At 46.7% G+C, this 18,469-nt stretch overlaps 1 protein-coding gene across 5 annotated transcripts in view; it reads right to left on the bottom strand.

Annotated features, from left to right (window-relative positions):
- ALPL (alkaline phosphatase, biomineralization associated) overlaps positions 1-18,469 on the bottom strand; it is a 53,434-nt gene that overhangs the window by 31,459 nt on the left and 3,506 nt on the right. The window contains exons 2-3 of one of the 5 annotated variants that reach the window (XM_058553139.1): positions 9,905-9,933; positions 6,134-6,223 (exon numbers count right to left, since the gene is read on the bottom strand). The exons of 1 other annotated variant lie outside the window; for it this stretch is intronic. The gene's annotated coding sequence lies outside the window, so the exon portion shown is untranslated. Of the gene's footprint in view, positions 1-5,690; positions 6,094-6,133; positions 6,224-9,904; positions 9,934-10,851; positions 11,536-18,469 lie in introns of those variants that run through there. 3 more of the 5 variants (XM_058553140.1, XM_058553142.1, XM_058553138.1) reach the window with 3 other exon arrangements.

Below are 18,469 nucleotides of genomic sequence, written 5' to 3'. Positions count from 1 at the left end.
GGGGGGCTTCCCTTTTCTCCACTTTACAGAAGAGAGGCGAGGTGACTTGCCCGAGGTCACGCAGCATGCGAGTGTCCAAGAGTCACCTCTAAGACTGACTGAGGCCATCTCTCTGGTCTCTGCACGACATCTGTGGCCTGCCCTGCAGCAGGGACCACCTGAGACTTGCAGGGGGGAGGGGAGGATCTCAGGCTCGAGACCTGGCTCCACCCCTGGCCAGGCCAGTGACCCTGGACACCTCCTTTCTCCCCCACAGTCCCCTACTTCAGCTGGTCCTCCCATGGGACACTGGACCACCATGGCTGTTCCCACTCCCTGCCCCCGCGCCGCACAGGCCCTGGCAGGCCCTCCCCGCCATCCCCCCGCCGAGGAGAGGAAGTCTCCATCCACAGGCCCCACGCGGGCCCTGTAAGAGGAGGCCGAGCCTGCTCTGGACTGTGGGGAACGGGCCGTGAACTTGTAACCGCTGGGCGGCGGCCAACACAGGCAGCATCCCTGGTGGCATGTGCAGGGGGCTCACGACCGCCCAGCTCCAGTCAGAGCCGGAAGGACTCCGATGTTCCCAGAGATAGCACTCGTCGCAGCTGGGCCCGCGACAGCAGTGTTCCTCACATTCCCAGAGAAGCTTCCAGCTGCGGAGGCTCCGGGCCGCTAGTGCATTTGATCTTCAGGGTGACCCTGGGATACAGCAGGGCAGGGACGACATCCCGACCCCAGACAGGAAACCTGGGTGTGCGGAGGTGAGGGGCCCACCCAAGAGGGTACAGCTCGGCAGAGCCCCCACTGCTTACTGGCTTCATGACCTTGGGCATGTCCCTCCACCCTCCTGGGCCTCAGTTTCCTCACCTGTGCAATGGGGGTAATCAGTGAGTGCCTACACCACAGGGCTATCGTAAGAAGGAGAATTCAATCAACAATGAGACGCAGGCCCAGGGCTTGGCGGGTATTACACACTCAATAAATGTTAGCTAGAAGAAGCAGTGATAACAAGGGTGCCAGGCACTGTTCTAAGTGCTTTACACATATTCATTCATCGAATCCTAACAACACTATGTGGGAGGAGCTATCATTGCTCCCTGCAGAGAGACGTTAAGTAACTTGGCCAAGGTCGCACAGCTATTAACAGGCACTATGAAGAGGGAAAGGGAGAAACTCTTCAGGGAGCACCTCCTAGGTGCTGGGAGATTTTGTTCAGCCTCTAAGAACCCAGTGAGGCGGGAATTATCAGCTCCGGGTCAGAAGACAAAACAGAGGCTCAGAAAGCGGGAGGGAGGCGCAGGGTCACCCAGCAACCACGTGGGAGAGCTGGGAGCAAGCCAGGCCTGGCTGGCTCCCGCTACAGTGTGCTTTCTCCTCCCATCCCCGTCATACGCCAGCTTCTGTCACTCACGGCAGACCCGATGCCTCGCCACCCAGGTACAGGGAGCCCGTGTCAGCGTGCCCCGTGACCCCACTCCGCCTGTGCGTGTGCGTGTGTGTGCTGGAGTCCTGGCACTGAGCACTGCACGACTCCCACCATGTGTGTGCCTGGCTGCTGCCCTGGGACCCGTCCTCACGTCAGGCTGCTCCCTCCGCCCCCGGACCAGCTCCTCCTGAGTTTTCACGTGATCTCAGCCTCCTCGGGACCTCTCCTATCTGGATAGAGCACTCCCTCCATAAAGGGAGGGGCTTCGGTCCCACTGGCCCCTCCCTCCCAGGTCAGCCCCTCTGGTTTATAATTCTGCACAGAGAGGCCGACTACTCAAGGGCTGTTTCTTCATCCGTAAATCAGAGATAAATGCCATTCTGCCTCCAATATCGATTTCTTGGGAGGGAAAGAATTTTGCAAACTGTAATGTGCTGTACAGATGTTTCTATTGCTTTCCACTGCTCCCCGTCTAATGACTGTAGTGGATATTTGCTGTAATTTTTGGCCACCCAGAATCCATCCCCCCTTCCTAACAATACCACAAAGTCTCCTTGGGGAAGTGACCCTCCCCTTTCAGCCATGTGGTTTGGGTGACATTGATCTCACCCCCAGCAGCTCTGGGTGGGTCCTGCTCAGCTGAAGCTGGAAGACTCTCCCCGCCTGGATGGTGTGTTGTAAGGGTGTGAGGCAATGGGGAGGGCACCATGTGGAGCCTAAAGATGAAGCAACCCCTTAGAAGGTAGAATAGAGAAGTGCAGAGAATCTGAGTCTTTGGTGACATTGCTTAAGCCCTTGATGCAGCCATGCCTGAAGCCTATCTCTGAACATACTGGTTACATGAGCCGATGAATTCCCCTTATTGTTTGCCTTGGACTTTCTGTTACTTGGAACACAGAGCCTAACCTCAGAACTCCTGTTCAGCCAGTTTTTCTCAGCCCCTTACACTGTAAGCAACCATATCATGTTATACTCAGCCAGCTGTTTCCACCAAAGGAAAATCTTGCAAACTAGCTAAAGATGGGTCAATAAGTTTCAAGTGCATGGTAAAACAAGAGTCCAACTGAATACAAATTAGGTTTTCCTCTTGGAATCTATAAACTTGTAGAACTGTAGGAGGTCCTCGGGTGGGATTTGGCTAACAGCCCTACTCTGTGCAGGACTTGGACCCTCCCCTTCCAAGAGCTGTTGTCAGTTGAGTTTAACAACTCCTTCACCACCAGGTTCCAAGCACCTACTGTGTGCCTGGCCCTGTGTTAGGAGCTGCAGGTACAAGCTCTGCCTTCTAGGCCCTTCAGTCTAGTGACAACTGGTCATAATACACTTTTTTATTGGGTTTTACACAAAAGCCCTAGGAGGTCGGTGTTCGGGGGAATACTGCTACACCCATTTCACAGAGGAGGAAACAGAGACTCAGAGAGGCGAAGTGACTGGTCCAAGATCCCCCTGCTAATGAGGCACAGGGCCAGGCATGCCCCTGGATCTGCCTGGCTCCAAGCCCAGGGCTTTTCTCCTAGCCTTTGGATGGCAGGGGTGGCACTGGGGCTGTCATTTCTTTGAGGTAGTTTGTTCCACTTAGGGGCAATCAGAGTGGTTTAAAAAGCTAAAGAAAACAAGAAAGCCAAGTATCATGGGCTTCCTATTTGCCTGAGGGTCTTGGCTCCTTGAGAAGCCCCAGTGCCCAGGCCCATCCAGCCCTACTCTCCTACAGGGCTCACCTCCTGCAGGCTGTGGTCAGAGACAGACCAGGGGGGACCCTGAAATCCAGGCCCCAAATGCTTCCATGGGCAGCCCTTGGCACCCCAAGTGAGCTGTTCTGGCCTCTCGTGCCTCTGCCCTCCATCTCTAAGGTCCAGCTGACACTGACAACACCCCCAATGCACTAGGGCCTTCCCTATATGTTATTCAACCAATATTCTTTCGACCGTTGTTTATTGAACTCCCACTATATGCCAGGGGCTGTTCTAGGTGCTGAACAAAACAGCCCAGTCCCTGCTGGTGGGGCGAGCAGACAGCAAGAAAAGAAGTAAAACCAACAGGATGCCAGGTGGTGGTCAGTGCGACGGAGAAGCAGAAGGCAGAGAGGGGTCTGGGGAGAAGAGGGGGTGTTTGCGGTTTAAAATAGGCCAGAGAAAGTCTCACCAAGAAAGCACCTCCCTGTAGCCTTGCAGCAATCCCAAGCAGCCAAGAATGTGATTCCCACATTGTGGGGAAGGAGACAGGCTTCAGGATTAAGTCTCCAGTGCACGCATGCCAGCCTAACCAGCCGTGAACCTGAGATTCTCGCACAGGGCTGCCCGGCTCCCACACGCCCTCTCCCCTAACTCTACCAAGTGGTACCAGGAGCCCTTTTGCAGATGAGGAAACTGAAGCTCTGAGAGGTGAAGCCACACGCCCAGCGAGGCCACCCTCGGGAACAGCCTCTTGGCCAGGCCGGCATCTGCTTCCACAGACCTCACTCCAGCTTCAGCTCGGGGCTTGCTGAAACTCAATCCTCCTCTCCGCTGACTCCGTGTCCTCCATGATTCCCCCTCCCTTTCCCAGAGCCCCTTTGGCTCTCTATCCCAGGTCATATGAGCCCCTAATTGTCCAACTCATTCTTGTTCTGCCTCCTCAATGAACTTCTGGCCCGTCAAGAAACCCGTATTTGCACGAAACCTACAAAAGGCATCCTGTGCACGGCCAAGGGCGGGCGGGCAGCTGGAATACACGCGTAAGCGGCTGGGAGAGCTTCTCATCGAGCTTTCCCAACGGGATTTGTTCGGTAATCCCCAAAACCCCAGTCTAATCTTTCTGAACACCGCAGCGTAAAGACCTTGGCCACGGGGAGGTGGACATGGGGTTACGTCCTGGCCGTGCAGCTTTGAAAGTGACTTTATGTCTGGAGCTGCAGGTTCCTTATCTGTAAAACAGGGTTAGTCATCTCCATCTCGCAAGGTCGTCGTAAAGATAAAATGCGATGGAGAGTATCCGTTAAGAGATAAAATTCAACAGTGTATTTAGAAATCACTGAAGCAGAACCCAGCAGACAAACATCAAGAATCTGTTGAACTGAATGGAGAAGTCTGTATAATGGTGAACCACCACCACCAGCAGGGCAACAGCTGCACTCATTGTGCTCCTGCACTCTGAGGTAGGCACTCTCAGTATCATCCCCATTTTACAGACGAGGAAGAAAGCACAGAGAGGTGAAGTAACTTGCCAACAGTTACACAGCAGGCAAGTGGCAGAGCTGGGATTATGAAACCAAACTGTCCAACTCCAAAGTACAAGCTGTTAACCATTATGCCAGGTTAGTAAACTGAGGTTTCGTGAATTGAAATAACTGCTCATTGAAACACAGCGATTAAGAGCTGACCTAGCAGGGGATCCTGGGCAGTCCCATTCCAGAACCTTCTTTCTTAACCACTGCACTAGCTTGTCACCGCTGAAAGGGACTCTAGAAATAATCTAACCCAACGCTCTCATTTTTTCCCAGCAGGAGCCTGAGGTCCAGAGAGGTAGTGTGACCTGCCCAAAGTCACACAGCAGCTAGTTGAAGAATCAGGACAAGAACCTTGGCCTCTAACTCCAGAACCCCATGCCATCACTGAGTATCACACCGACCATGAGAGGCAGTCAGGGAAGGAGTCTGGCACATGCACCAGAATGTTTCCAGCAGAAGTGCCAGGGAAGGCTCTAAGCAGAGGCAACAGCCCATGCAAAGGCCCAGAGGCCATGAAGGTCTTTTTTGGAGAACAGAAAGCTGTTGAGTGCAGGCAAAGGTTGGGGTAGGGACAGCTGATGGGGCTGGTTTTTCATACTGAATATTTCCATGTAGTTCTTTTAATTACCAACACTTCCTTATTCTGTTTTATGTTACTAGTAACTTTCCTTATTTCTTTTGCATGTTTCTAATGCTTATTTAAAATTCCTGGTCCATCTGTTCTAATGTTGCTGACTCCGTTGGTATCTCTAGTCAGTCTGCTCTTTTTCTTTTGAGGTCATCGTGCTCCGGCTGGTGGAGGTTGAGGGGTGTGGACACCTTAAAACTAACAGCGAGGGAAGACATACGGCTCCTGGACCCTCTTCCTCAAATCAACCCCAGAGTAACAACAGAGCAAAACGTCACTAAGTCTAAGAAATTATGGAGAGAATAGAACCTCCTGGGGAGATGGAAGGGGGTTTTCAACTGGTGTGTGTGGGGTGGGAGGGGTGCTGCAGCCAGGAGAAGGGGCAGAGCCTAGCCTTCAGGGTGGTGGAGAATATTGTAGAAAAGGAAGCCAGGTCTGAGTTCTGCTCTTACCTATTTGCATCAAGCCTTGCCCAGCAGCCCCTGCCACAGGCCCGCCGCTCTGGAACAGCTGAGGCCTGCGCTCTCACTTGGATGTCGGCAGCCCAGGGAGATGGCACAGGTGTCTGCTGGAGCAAAATCAGACAGCGCAGCAGGCAACGTGGAATATGGCAGGAATCAAGAGGGAACCGAGGGGCCTCCACGGTTACTCCCCTATGCCTTCCCTTCCAGACCTCGCAGCTGGCGGATTCTGACCTGGGCAGACGGCCCCCTCCCCTGGCTGCTGTAAGTGAGGCCCAATCCTGTGGAGTTAGTCCCTTGGGGAGGGGAAGAGGCAGCACCAAACCCAGGGAGGAACCGTGCGTTTCTGGTGTCCGGGGGTCTCCACTCTGGGACAGTCATCTCCTTGGGGTCACTGGTGCCGACAGAGACAAGGATCAGGCTTAGATTCTTACCCCATTATGCAGCACCAGACAGAATGGCTGAACTCCCCCCAAGGAATGAGCTCACGGATTAAAGAACAGGGAATCCAAGGAGCACAATGGCTTCAAAAGAAAAACAAACAGATTCGAGATAGCACTAGAATCAGCCATATTCAACAGACGGACCAAAAATTTTCAATAAGCATTAGAAACACGCAAAAGAAATAAGGAAAGTTATTAGTGATACAAAGCAGAACAAGAAAGCATTAGAGGACCCAAGTGGAAATAGTTCATATTCTATATGAAAAATCAGTTGAAATAACAAACCTAATAGGTAGAATGAATTGTAGAAAGGACACAGCAGGTGAGGAATGAAACAGGAAACCAGGATGTCAGATGGAGGAACACTTCCAGGAGGAAGGTAGGAAGGATTAAGAAAAGAAAATATGAAAGAAATGGTAAAAACATCCGAGTTAAAATATCAACCCCATCTTACTCTATTAACTTGAAATGGATCATAAACCTAATTATAAAAGCCAGAACCATAAAGCTTCTAGAAGAAAACATAAGAGGATATCTTTGTGGCTTTAGGGTAGGCAAGGAGTATTAATTTCATAAAAGAAAAAAAGTGCTAAATGGGATTTCATCAAAATTTAAAATTCTGCTCATCAAAAGATACCATTAAGAAATTGAATAGACAAGACACATAATGGGAAAGAATATTCACTGTACATATAGCTGACAAAGGACTTGTATCCAATAAATAAAGAACCCCTAAAGTTGCCAATAAAATGATAAACACATACACACAAAATGGGCAAAAGACTCAGCTACTTCAAAAAAGAAAATATACAAATGACCAATAGTTCATGGAAAGGTGATCCACATCATTATTTATCAGATAAATGAAAATTAAACCCACTTCACACCCACCAGAATGACTAAAACCAAATCAAAATGACTTGCAAAATCAAACATTGGCAAGAATGAAGAAAAACCCAGAAGTTTCATATATTGCTCACGGGAGTGTAAAATAGGACAGTGACTTTGGGAAAGAGTTTGGGAGTTTTAAACATACACTTATCACATGATCCAGCAATTCCACTCCTAAGTCTTTGCTCAAAAGAAATGAAAATATATCTAGAAGAGTCACACATAAGTGTTCATGGGAGCTTTATAATACTCCACAACTGGAAACAGTTTAAATGTTCAGTAAGATGAAGGAAGAGGGCCGGCCCCGTGGCTTAGCGGTTAAGCGCGCGCTCCGCTACTGGCAGCCCGGGTTTGGATCCCGGGCGCGCACCGACGCACCGCTTCTCCAGCCATGCTGAGGCCGCGTCCCACATACAGCAACTAGAACGATGTGCAACTGTGACATACAACTATCTACTGGGGCTTTGGGGGAAAAAAAAGGAGGAGGATTGGCAATAGATGTTAGCTCAGGGCCGGTCTTCCTCAGCAAAAAGAGGAGGATTAGCATGGATGTTAGCTCAGGGCTGATCTCCCTCACAAAAAAAAAAAAAAAAAAAGATGAATAAACAATGGTGGTATTGCAATACAATGGAAAACTACTCAGCAATAGAAAGGAATGAACTACAGACACAACAAATATAGATGAATCTCAAAAACCTTATGCTAAGAAGCTGGACATAGAAGAGGACAAACGGTATGATTCCATTTATATGAAACTCCAGAAAACACCAATCCAACCTATGGTGAAAGAAATTAGATTAATGATTGCCTTTGGGAGACAAAATGGACTGGAAAAGGATTTGAGGGAACTTGGGGGGGTGTAGAAATTTTTTTTTATTATTCTCTTGTTTTGGGGTGATGGTTACAAGGTAACGTACATTTGCCAAAACGCATTGACTTGAACATTTAAGATCTGTGCATTTTATTGTATGAAATTATGCACTGACAAAAAAACAGAGGGATGGAAGTGTAAGTGCCAACATCTAGATAACGGGAGTCCCAGGCGAGGAAAATAAATCAAGGGAAGAGATGGCGGAGTAAATAATGAAGACAACCTGAGAACTAAAGAAAGATGAAAGATCTCAATCTGAAAGGGCCCCAAATATACCACACAGGACAGATAAGGAAAAATGCCCACTTAGAAATATTATAGTGAATATCAAAAGATAATAAAAACATTTTAAAAGTTTACATAGAGAAAAACAGATCACTTACAAAGGAATAAGTATCAAACTGAATTGACCAAAGCAGCAGAGGGAAAGAATTTGAACTGAGAATTTTATATTCAGCTAAACTGTCATTCAAATGCTAAAGGCTAACAAAAATCACAACATTCAAGAGCTCAGGTTTGTACAAAAAGAGCCCCCACCAAAAAAATCCCACAATTTTGAAGTAACTACTTAAGTAATAGAAACAAATTCCACAGATGTTACTAAAGATAAGTTAAGGCTAAGCAAATAATTTAGTAAAGTTTAGTGTTTAAAAGAATTCCCAGGGCCAGCCCCGTGGCTTAGCAGTTAAGTGTGTGCGCTGCGCTATTGGTGGCCGGTTTGCATCCCGAGTGCGCACTGATGCACCACTTCTCCAGCCATTCTGAGGCCGCGTCCCACATACAGCAACTAGAAGGATGTGCAACTATGACATACAGCTATCTACTGGGGCTTTGGGGAGAAAAAGGGAAAAAAAAAGGTGGAGGATTGGCAATAATGTTAGCTTAGGGCCAGTCTTCCTCAGCAAAAAGAGGAGGATTGGCATGGATGTTAGCTCAGGGCTGATCTTCCTCAAAAAAAAAATTCCCAGATCAAAGAAAAGAACAAGAAGCACATATATCTAAAATAACTCAGAACTAAATATCTAGATAATTTTAATGTGGTATCATGGGGGCTGAAGGGCATGTTGGTGAAGAATATGAAGGGGAAGAGGGAGACCAAGGGATATGGAAAATGCTAATCTTGTCTTTTGTAGGGAAATGCTATAGCTAACCTTTTTTTTTTTTTTTCTTGGTGAGGAAGATCAGCCCTGAGCTAACATCTGCCAATCCTCCTCTTTTTGCCGAGGAAGACCGGCCCTGGGCTAACATCCATGCCCATCTTCCTCCAGTTTATATGGGACGCCACCACAGCATGGCTTAACAAGCAGTGCTTCGGTGTGTGCCTGGGATCCAAACCCCGGGCCGCAGCAGCGGAGCTCGCGCACTTAACCGCTACGCCACGGGGCCGGCCCCTAACCATTTTTTTTAAAGTAATAAAACATTAAAATGAAACAGAAAAAGCAAGGTACATTTTAAATAAATGGTTTTCATAGTCCACATTCTCCAACCATGGTATAATTAAGTTAGAAGCTATGTTTTTAAAAGGACAAACAATTCCCCATACACTTAGAGATTTAAAACATCCCTAAATAACTCATGGATCAAACAAAAGACAAGGTAGAAATGTAAAATTACTTAGAACTAAATGATAATAAAAACACTATATATCAAAAATTGTGGAGTGCAGTAAAGAAAGGCTAAAAGTGAATGAGCTAAGTGTCCAACTTAGGAAGTTAGAAAAAATAGAGACCCAAAGAAAGTAAAAGGAGACTATAAAGAGCAGAAAGCAACAAAACAGAAAAGAAAGATTCAATTGAGAAGATCAAAGCCACAAGTTGGTCCTTTAAAAAAGTCAACAAACTTGAGGCCAGATTAATTAAAAAAAATAAAAAGAGAGAGAGAAAGAAATAAGACATTATTACAGAAAAGAGGAATGCAATAAGAAAATGCTTTAAGCAATCTTACACCCATAAATTTGAAAATGTAGATTAAATGTATACATGCCAAAAAATATAACTTACCACAACTGACTCAAGAAGAAACAAAGAACCTGAATAAAAAAATTGAAACAGTAGTTAAAATCTTTCCACAAAGACAACAACAGGTCGAGGTGATTTTATAGGTGAGTTCTATCGGACTTCAAGAAGTAAATTATCTCAATTTTACCCAAACTTTTCCAGAGAACAGTAAAAAAGATTACCATCTAATTCTGAGGCCACTGTAATTGCAGTATGAAAGCCAGAAAAGTACAATATAAAAAATGAAAACTAAAGGCTCATTTTATTCATGAAAGTTGATATAATAATTCTAAACAAGATATTATCAGAGCATAACCAAATATATACATAATGAACAAATTAAGTTTATCCTAGGAATGCAAAGATGGTTTGATATTATAAAAAATACATATGTAATTAACTACATTAACAAATTAAAGAAGAAAAACAATATAATCATCTCAAGAGACTTTTTGAAAGCATTTAATACAATTTAACACAAGTTATTTTTAAAAAGCTCTCGATAAGTTATGAATACAAGAGAGCTTTCTTAACCTGAAAAAACAAATTTATGAAAAATCTACAATACATACATCCTAAACAGGGAAACATTAGAACATTCCTCTCTAAAATAAAAAACAAGGCAGAGATACCTAGTACCACCATTTTTATTTAAGATTGTACTGACAGTGTATTAAGATAAGGACTGACAGTCCTAGACAGTGTATTAAGATAAGAAAAAAGGTTAAAAGCACAAAAATTTAAAAATACAAAAGAAAACTATCATTATTTGTAACTGATTGTCTACATAGAATCTACAGACAAATAATTGAAAATATAGTTTAGCAAGTTAGCTTGATAAGATCAAATGCAAAAAAGCCAATTGCATTTCTATACATTAGCAACAAACAACTGGAAAACATTAGAAAAAATGAGTATCCAATGGGAAAAAAATTGAATTGGATCCCTACCTTACACTATACACAAAATCAGCTGCCCATGGATCAAGGCCTTAAACGTGGAAAACAAAACTTGGAAACATTTAGTAGAAACTGTAGGTGAATAGCTTTCTGACCTTAGAGTACGGCACACTTTCTTAAACAAGACCCAAAAAGCACTAACTATTAAATAAAAGATTGCTAAATTAGCCTATATTAAATTTTAGAATTTCAATTTCCAAACATGATTAGACTCAGGAATATAAAGAACTATTACAAATCGGTAAGAAAAGGACAAATAGAAAAATGGGCAAAAGACATTCTCAGAAGAGGACTCACACACACACTCAGACACATTTTTTCAAGCTCATGGGTAATCAGGGGATCACAAATCAAGTCTACAATGAAAAACTATTATACTTATTTGGTTGGAAAAAATTAAGAAGTCTGACAACACCGTGTGTTATAGAACAACAGGACTTATATATTACTGGTGGGAGTGTAAACTGGTACAACCATTTTGGAAAATGGTCTGCTCTTATCTCGTAATATTAAACAAATTTTCATATACCCTATGACCCAATGATTCCACTCCTAGGTATATATGAAGAGAAAATTCCTATACGCATACATTAGGAAGCATGTACATGAATATTCATGGATGCATTTTCCACACTAGTAAAAACCTGAAAATAACTGAATTGCCATTAACAATAAATTTAATAAGTAAAAATTGTGGAACAGTTACCCAGTGGAATATTATACAGCAGTAAAGAAAAAAGGAAGAATTACAGTTACATGCAACAATAAGGATGAATCTCAGCAATATAGAGTTGAGTGAAAAATGCAGGTCCCAGAAGATTATAGAAAGCCTGAGACCCTTTCATATAGTTAAATATATATATATATGACATACACATATATGATTTTAAATACTAATCAAAAAAAGGCAAAGGGAATGAGAAACTCTGGACATATATATGACAAACACATCTATATGTGACAATATACTAATAAAAAATATTAATCAAAATCAAAATTAAAAAATAATCATCCAAAAAGGCAAAGGAATAAGAAACCCGAGATTCAGCACAGTGGTTACCCCCTGCGAAGGGAGGAGAGTGGAGAGGGATGGAGGAGGCTGGAGGAAGATGTAAATTGCTATCAATATTCTAGTCCTGGTATTGGATGATGGTTCAGAGGTATTCAAAATCTATTTTTAATAATAAAATAGACAAGGTGGCCGTATGGATCAATGAGAGTGCTGGAAACAAGGATCCTGATTAAGCCATTGAAAGATCCCAGGGATCACAAATAACCTAAATAAAAACAAAAATGCTCAGTCATTATTTGCATTTTGCCAAGCTCGACATGCATCCTATCTCATTGAATCCTCAAACGTCTTACGAGCTAGAAACCATTACTGTCCCCATTTTATGAGTAAATCGAGGTTCGGTCACTTGGCCAGGGTCAATCATACAGAACCCAGGTCTGAATGACCCGTAACCAGGCCCTGGTATCTCTCTGAACCTCACCTGCCTTCTGAGGTGAGGAGGAGGTGAGGTATGTAACTAAGCAAGGTATGTAACTTTACTGGCAAACAGTAAGTGCTTAATAAATGTCCGCCTTAATTCAGAGGGGCTGTGTGGGCACATCAGAGAGAAACTGGTTGGTGGCTAGGGGACCTCGATCCAGTCCCCCCGCCTCCCTTTGTGACCTTGGGAGAGACACCTCTCTCTGGGCCTCAGCCACCCCATCTGTACCTGGAGAGGGCTGGAGAGGCAAGCCCCAAAGGTCATTCCTGCTCAAACTGTTTTTAAAGGGCCATCCACCAAACAGGAGGCCAGTTAACCCCTTACTTCTCCCAGCAGGCCCCTGCTCATTCTTCCAGAGCAGGTTGGACGTCTGCAAGCCCCAGGTCCTGCCCACCTTTCTGACATTACCTCCTGACCCCTGCCCCTCGTTGCTCAGACCTTCTGTGCCCCACTTTCTTCCCTTAGGGTTTTCGCACTGGCTGTTCCCCTGCCTGGAACACTCTTCCCCCCCGTCTTTGCTTGGCTCACTTCTCATTCTTCAGCTCAAAAGCGCTCCTCTACGTCCTTCCCTGCCCACGCGGGGTGAAGAAGCCCCCACCGCACCCCAGGCCCTCGTTACTTCACAATCCTGTTTCTTTTCCTCAGAGCGCTCATCACAAGCTGAAATTAATTGAATTACTTTGCAGTGTGTCTCTTTCACTACAGAGGAACTCTGGAGGAAGGACTTTGTGTTGCTCACTGCTGAGTCCCCAGCACCTGGAACCACACCTGCCTATAGAAGATGCTCAGTAAATATTTGTTGGACACACGCACAGAAAAAAGAGTGAACCCGCCTCCTCCAGAAATCCTTTGTGGTCATTCTGCCTGATGCTTCGTTAGGTGGCTCCTCCGGTCTCATGACTCCTGTGCTTTTCCTTGATCCTATACCTCTTGGGACTCTCTATGAGTCTGTTTACACGACCATCTCCCCACAGACTGGATTGTCTTTGAAGGTAAAAACTGCACCAGATTCACCTGTGAATTCCACCGCCTAGCCCTGGGCCTAGCAGGCAGGTGGGCTAAGGAAATGTTTGTTGGATGAATGAATGCATGTTCTCCTCCACCCATCTTTCCCCTTCCTGACTCTGCTTCCTCCCTTCCTCACCCTGACAGGTGCCAAGAAGCCGGCACCCAGGTGAGCTGACGAGAAGGCCACTCCAGAAGGAATTTCCTGAAACAGGAATTTCCTGAAATTTCCTCCACCAGGAGGCACTCCAGACAGTACAGGGACAAAGCCCAACACCAGCATCGCCTGTCACAGGAATCGTCTGGGGCCTGGCTCGGCAAAGCCACCAGGATAGGCGTTTTCCCCTATTTCCCCCTGGATGACCCGATGAGGAAGTTGGCAGGCCTGCCTCGGAGCCCCAGCTAGAGGCTTTGCACAGCTGAGCTCTGCCTGGCCAGGGGCCAGTCGGGAAACACTCGATTATTCAAGTCATGTAGCTACCCAGGAGGAAAGGATCCCCTTCCTCTGAAAAGGGGAAGTGGGGCAGACAGGCCAGCCCAGTGATTTGGGTGTTGAAGGAGGAAATTTCAAAGCAAACTTCTCACACAAGCCAGTGCTCTGAGATTTCTCATCCCAGGAAGGCATCAGAAGCCTGAGATAAAAACCCAGGAGGGTCAGGACCGAGGCCAGAGCCCTAGATTGAGCAGGACCTTCAGCCAGACTAATTGCTCTGGCCTCCCCCTGACCCTGGTCCTGGAGACACCAGGACTGCCCCGCTGTGACCCCCTCCCCCAGCCCTTCCTTCCCCCAGGAATCACACAGGGGAGAAAAAAACTCTGCACTCCTCAGCCCAGGGGGCCGGGGAGTGTCACGTAGTCTATCCTGCCTTCACCTCCTCCCCGTGTCTGGCTCCGGAAGAAGCATCAGGTTCAAGAAGAGTTTACACATCTGGCCTGCAGAGGTTTATCTAATATTTATTAAGTGATTACGGGCCCACACTCTGGAGCCAGGCTGCCCAGGTTCAAATTCTGGCTTAACCACTTATGAGCTGTGTGACCTTGGGCAAGTCCCTTCCCTTCTCTGTGCTTCTATTCTTCACCTGAGAAAACAGGGATTAGAGTGCATACCCTGGGGAAAGTTAAGAGGCCCAAAGGAGGGTGTGTGAAATACTTACCGAGCAGGGATACATAGGGATTCATTGAACGACAACTTTTATTATCGTATTAAACAAATTAAGGTTGTTTGAAGCCAGGCCTGGATCTCTGGACCAGACATCCCCAAGACAGACACATCCTCCCTCACCAGAGCCAAAACCAGTAAGCTCAGCAGACTGGGTGGCAGAGGGGAAAGACCCCAGGCTCTGGGTTCAAACCCCTGCTCCACCACCCACCAGCTCTGTGACCCTGGGCAAGTTACTTAACCACATTGAGCCTCATTTCTGCCTCTGTGTACTACAGACCACAGCAGGACCTCCCTCCCAGCTGTCGTGGACCTTCCCCATCTGGAGGGGTGCTAGTCCCTGTTGCTGTCGGCTGTGGGCAGTGTCAGGAACTTAGGCAGCTGACAAATGCCAGGGTTGCCCCAGGCAGGGATGAGGTAACAGGTTGGTTTCACTTCCTGGAAACCTCCAGCTGGGCCCAGCCTCAGGATATGATGTGCAAGTATTCATTCATTCACCAAATATGTATTAAATGTGTACTATGCACCAGGAAGCGTGTAACATAGATTCAGCAAATGATGGCCGTTACTATTATTATTTAAGAAATTAAGGTTGTTGGGCGCTGAGGGTACATCTGTGAACAAAATGGACAAAAAGACTGGTCAGAGCTATGACATCAGGAAACCCACACCTACAGAGACACTGGCTTGTTGTGCTGCCAATCGATAACAAACTATTCATGAGATGGTGTCATCGGTGGAGAGATGAATACACGAATGGAGGTGTGAGAAGGGCAGCCGGGCTCAGCCTGGGGTGGCTCAGGTGTCAAACCCAGCGGGACAGCCTTCACAGGTTTCCCCAGGGTAACCAAGCCCACTGGGCTGTGGAAACCCCTGCCAAGTGTGACACCCTTTCACTAACTCAAGGACATTAAACACTTCCTGAATGCAGGCACCCGGTCAGACGCTAGAATTCGCGAACAATGCAGATAGGGGTCCTGCCCTCCAGGAACTCATACTCAGAGCCAGACATTACGTGGACGATCAGATTACAAAGGGCTCAAAATTTCTGAGCGAGATCCGGAAAAGCAGCCATGATGCCAAGTGGTAACACAGCCAGGGAGGGGCTGCGGGGAGGTGACAGCAGGAGCAAAGGCAAAGAGGTGAGAGGCTAGGGGACGAATTTGGGGAAGGACCATGAGCCTGGGATCCTGACTTGATTCTGAAGACTGGTTTTACCATCGATTTGACTTCAGCCTCAGTTTCCCCTTTTGTAAAATGAAGATAATACTTCATTGGACTGTTTTAAAGATTCAATGAGTTCATGAATAAGAAAGGGCTTTAAAAACTGGAAAGTATGATAGCAGCCTGGAAAGTGAGGTTAGGAGTAGTCAAATGACTCATCCAGGACGCGTGGCTGATTGAAACATGAACTAGGATTGGTCCATCTGGGACGGGGGCAAACCCAACCCCACCTCAGCTGCAAAACTCCGGAGTTCCCATCTCCTGCCCTAGGCTCCCCTTGGCCATCTGTTCAGCAAGACCTGGGGACACTGAATTCCCTAGGGCAGGGATTACCACTCCTTCGCTGTGCGATCCCAGGCCCAATTGCCTAACCTGCAAAAACGGAGAGGCGTTTGTGTGCTCCTCCCACGTGCGTGTACGTGGAAGGCTATGCATGTGGAAGAACACTGCCCACAGGCAAAGGAGTGTCACAGTCATGAATGAGAGATGACGAGGGTGAGCTGAGGAAGAGCAAGGGCAGAGTCTGGTAGTCCCCACCTGAGCCGGGAGGGGAGCCGGCTTCAGGGCCGGACAGATGCAAATTCAACTCTCAGCGGCTCCACTGGTTCACCAGCTGCGGGAACTCAGGTGTATTACTTCACCTCTGAGTCACTTCCCTCACTGGAAAAATGGGCTGTCACTGGGAGTAAATGCGTATAAAATATGTAGTAGAGTGGCCTAGTGTATAATAAATATTCAGTAACTGTTAAAAACTCTTATTACTACTGTTACTACTACTCTTGATCCTGTTAAAGAGAGCGGGGGAAGGGGTGAGCCTAATTCTCCAGGACAATCTGAAACCAGCCTCTTCTTTCTCACTCTTATTTTAAGCCTGGGTTGCGACCAGCCCCAGAAACCAGTGCCCCCCTTGAGGACCGAACATGGGCACAGCTGTGTGCCCCATGGAAGGGCCCCAGCCCATACCAGAAGTGAGTTCTGGCACGGTCTAGCTCTGGGTTTCTTCTGCTTTCCCAGACAAGGAGAAAAAGACTGAGGAGCGTGGTGACACTGACCGGGCGTGACCCTGGGCCTGTCCCTTCTCCACCCACACCCACACAATGACTAAATCTATTATGGTTCTGAGATGTCCTTCAGTCTTGTGTGCCAGCTCTAATTAGTTGGAACTAATTAGAAGGAACTGCATTTAGAAGGAACCTGAGGTTTAGAAGGAAAAAGAGCAGCGGCTGATTAGTGATGTCTGACACGGGTGTAGGATAGGAGAGTGGCAGTGTGCATGCCAACTATTTGCCAAATCTGAACTAGAAAAGTCATAAGGCCTTGCCTCCCTCAATCCATGCCATGGTTGTCAGGCAGGGTAGCTGAAAGCCAAAAGAGGAAAAGGCACTTGCCTGAGGTCACACAGCTTGAAACGTGGGATTGGCCTGGGATTCAAACCCAGGCCCCTCTGGGTTTCTGAGGATGCCTCCTGCTAGGACTACCATTTCCTTTTTCTTGACTAGAAGAGGTGATGTCTGGGCTGAGTCTCACTGTCTGGGAGAACAGGCAGTAAGGGCTGGGCCAGCCTCACGCAGTCATTCAGATGAGATTTGAGGCCCCCTTCCATGGCCTCACAGCACCTAGCCCAGAAATTGCAAACTCAGAAGGCAGGCAGGTAATGTCAATGAGGCAAGTGGGCTGGGTGTGAGACAGTAGGGAGCGGTGGGGACTGTGGTAAAGTGGATTGCGCAGCAGCTAATCAGCTGGGAATGCGGCCCAGTGTGGTCACATCTTCTGACCTTTTAAGAGAAGTAAAATGAAATTGCCTAGTTTAACAACAACTAAATCAAAGTTTTGAAATCACTGTGGGAGCCAACAATCTGCCACACTATCTCCTGCTGCCTTAGTTTGTGACTGACCTGCCATAACCTAGGCCATAAATATATGAGAATCAATTGACTGAATTAGGCCCATTCAAGTCTTAGGGAAGTCTCATCCCCCCACTCCTGCTCCTCAGGCATCTTGGCTTACAGATAAAGAAACTGAGGCTCAGAGAGGGGAAGTGACTTGCCCAAGGTCACAAAGGTAGTGTATCAACAGCTCAAGGACTTAAACTCTCCTCTCCTGAGTTGAAGATCTTTTTCTACCAACCCACACTATCTATATCCTCCCTTGAACAATTCTTTCTTTTCAAAAAATAGATATACTAAGGATGTACTATGGAAATGATACACATCGAATTCAAGATAGTGGTTACTTCTGGAAAGGCCATAGAGCTTAGAGCCAGGAGTTTGAATTCTCAGTCCAACTCTGCCCTAAGCAGCTGAGTGACCCTGGGCAAGCCCCTTGCCCTCTCTAGGCCTTGTTCTCCTTGGTCTGCAAAGCAGCCAGTTGACAGGACCAGCCTCTACACGCCTTCCAGCTCTGAAATTTTAGGCATTTATGAGGTCTCCCCTCTGGCCAGTACTTTGTGGCCTCAGATGAATATAAAATAGCAATAATAATAATAATGGGGAGGGCGAGTCCACACTAGCCAGGAAGGAACACTACAATTTTTAGTGAAACCTGACTCCTGGTTACTGGAATCCAGAAAGAAGGATGGTAATACCCAGGCAGTTTAACCACCATCCGACAGTTAAACAAAAACACATCTGGTTTAACTTCGTTTTCCTCATCTCTTCCCCCCACCCCCTACCCTCATCTCAAATTTTACCCCTTAATTTGAGAAATCAAATTAAATGCAAACAATTGA

Source organism: Diceros bicornis, chromosome 13 (genome assembly GCF_020826845.1).
Source record: "Diceros bicornis minor isolate mBicDic1 chromosome 13, mDicBic1.mat.cur, whole genome shotgun sequence".
NCBI lineage: Eukaryota > Metazoa > Chordata > Mammalia > Perissodactyla > Rhinocerotidae > Diceros > Diceros bicornis.
Note: the sequence above shows the minus strand (reverse complement) of the source record. Positions and strands in the feature narration are given on the sequence as shown.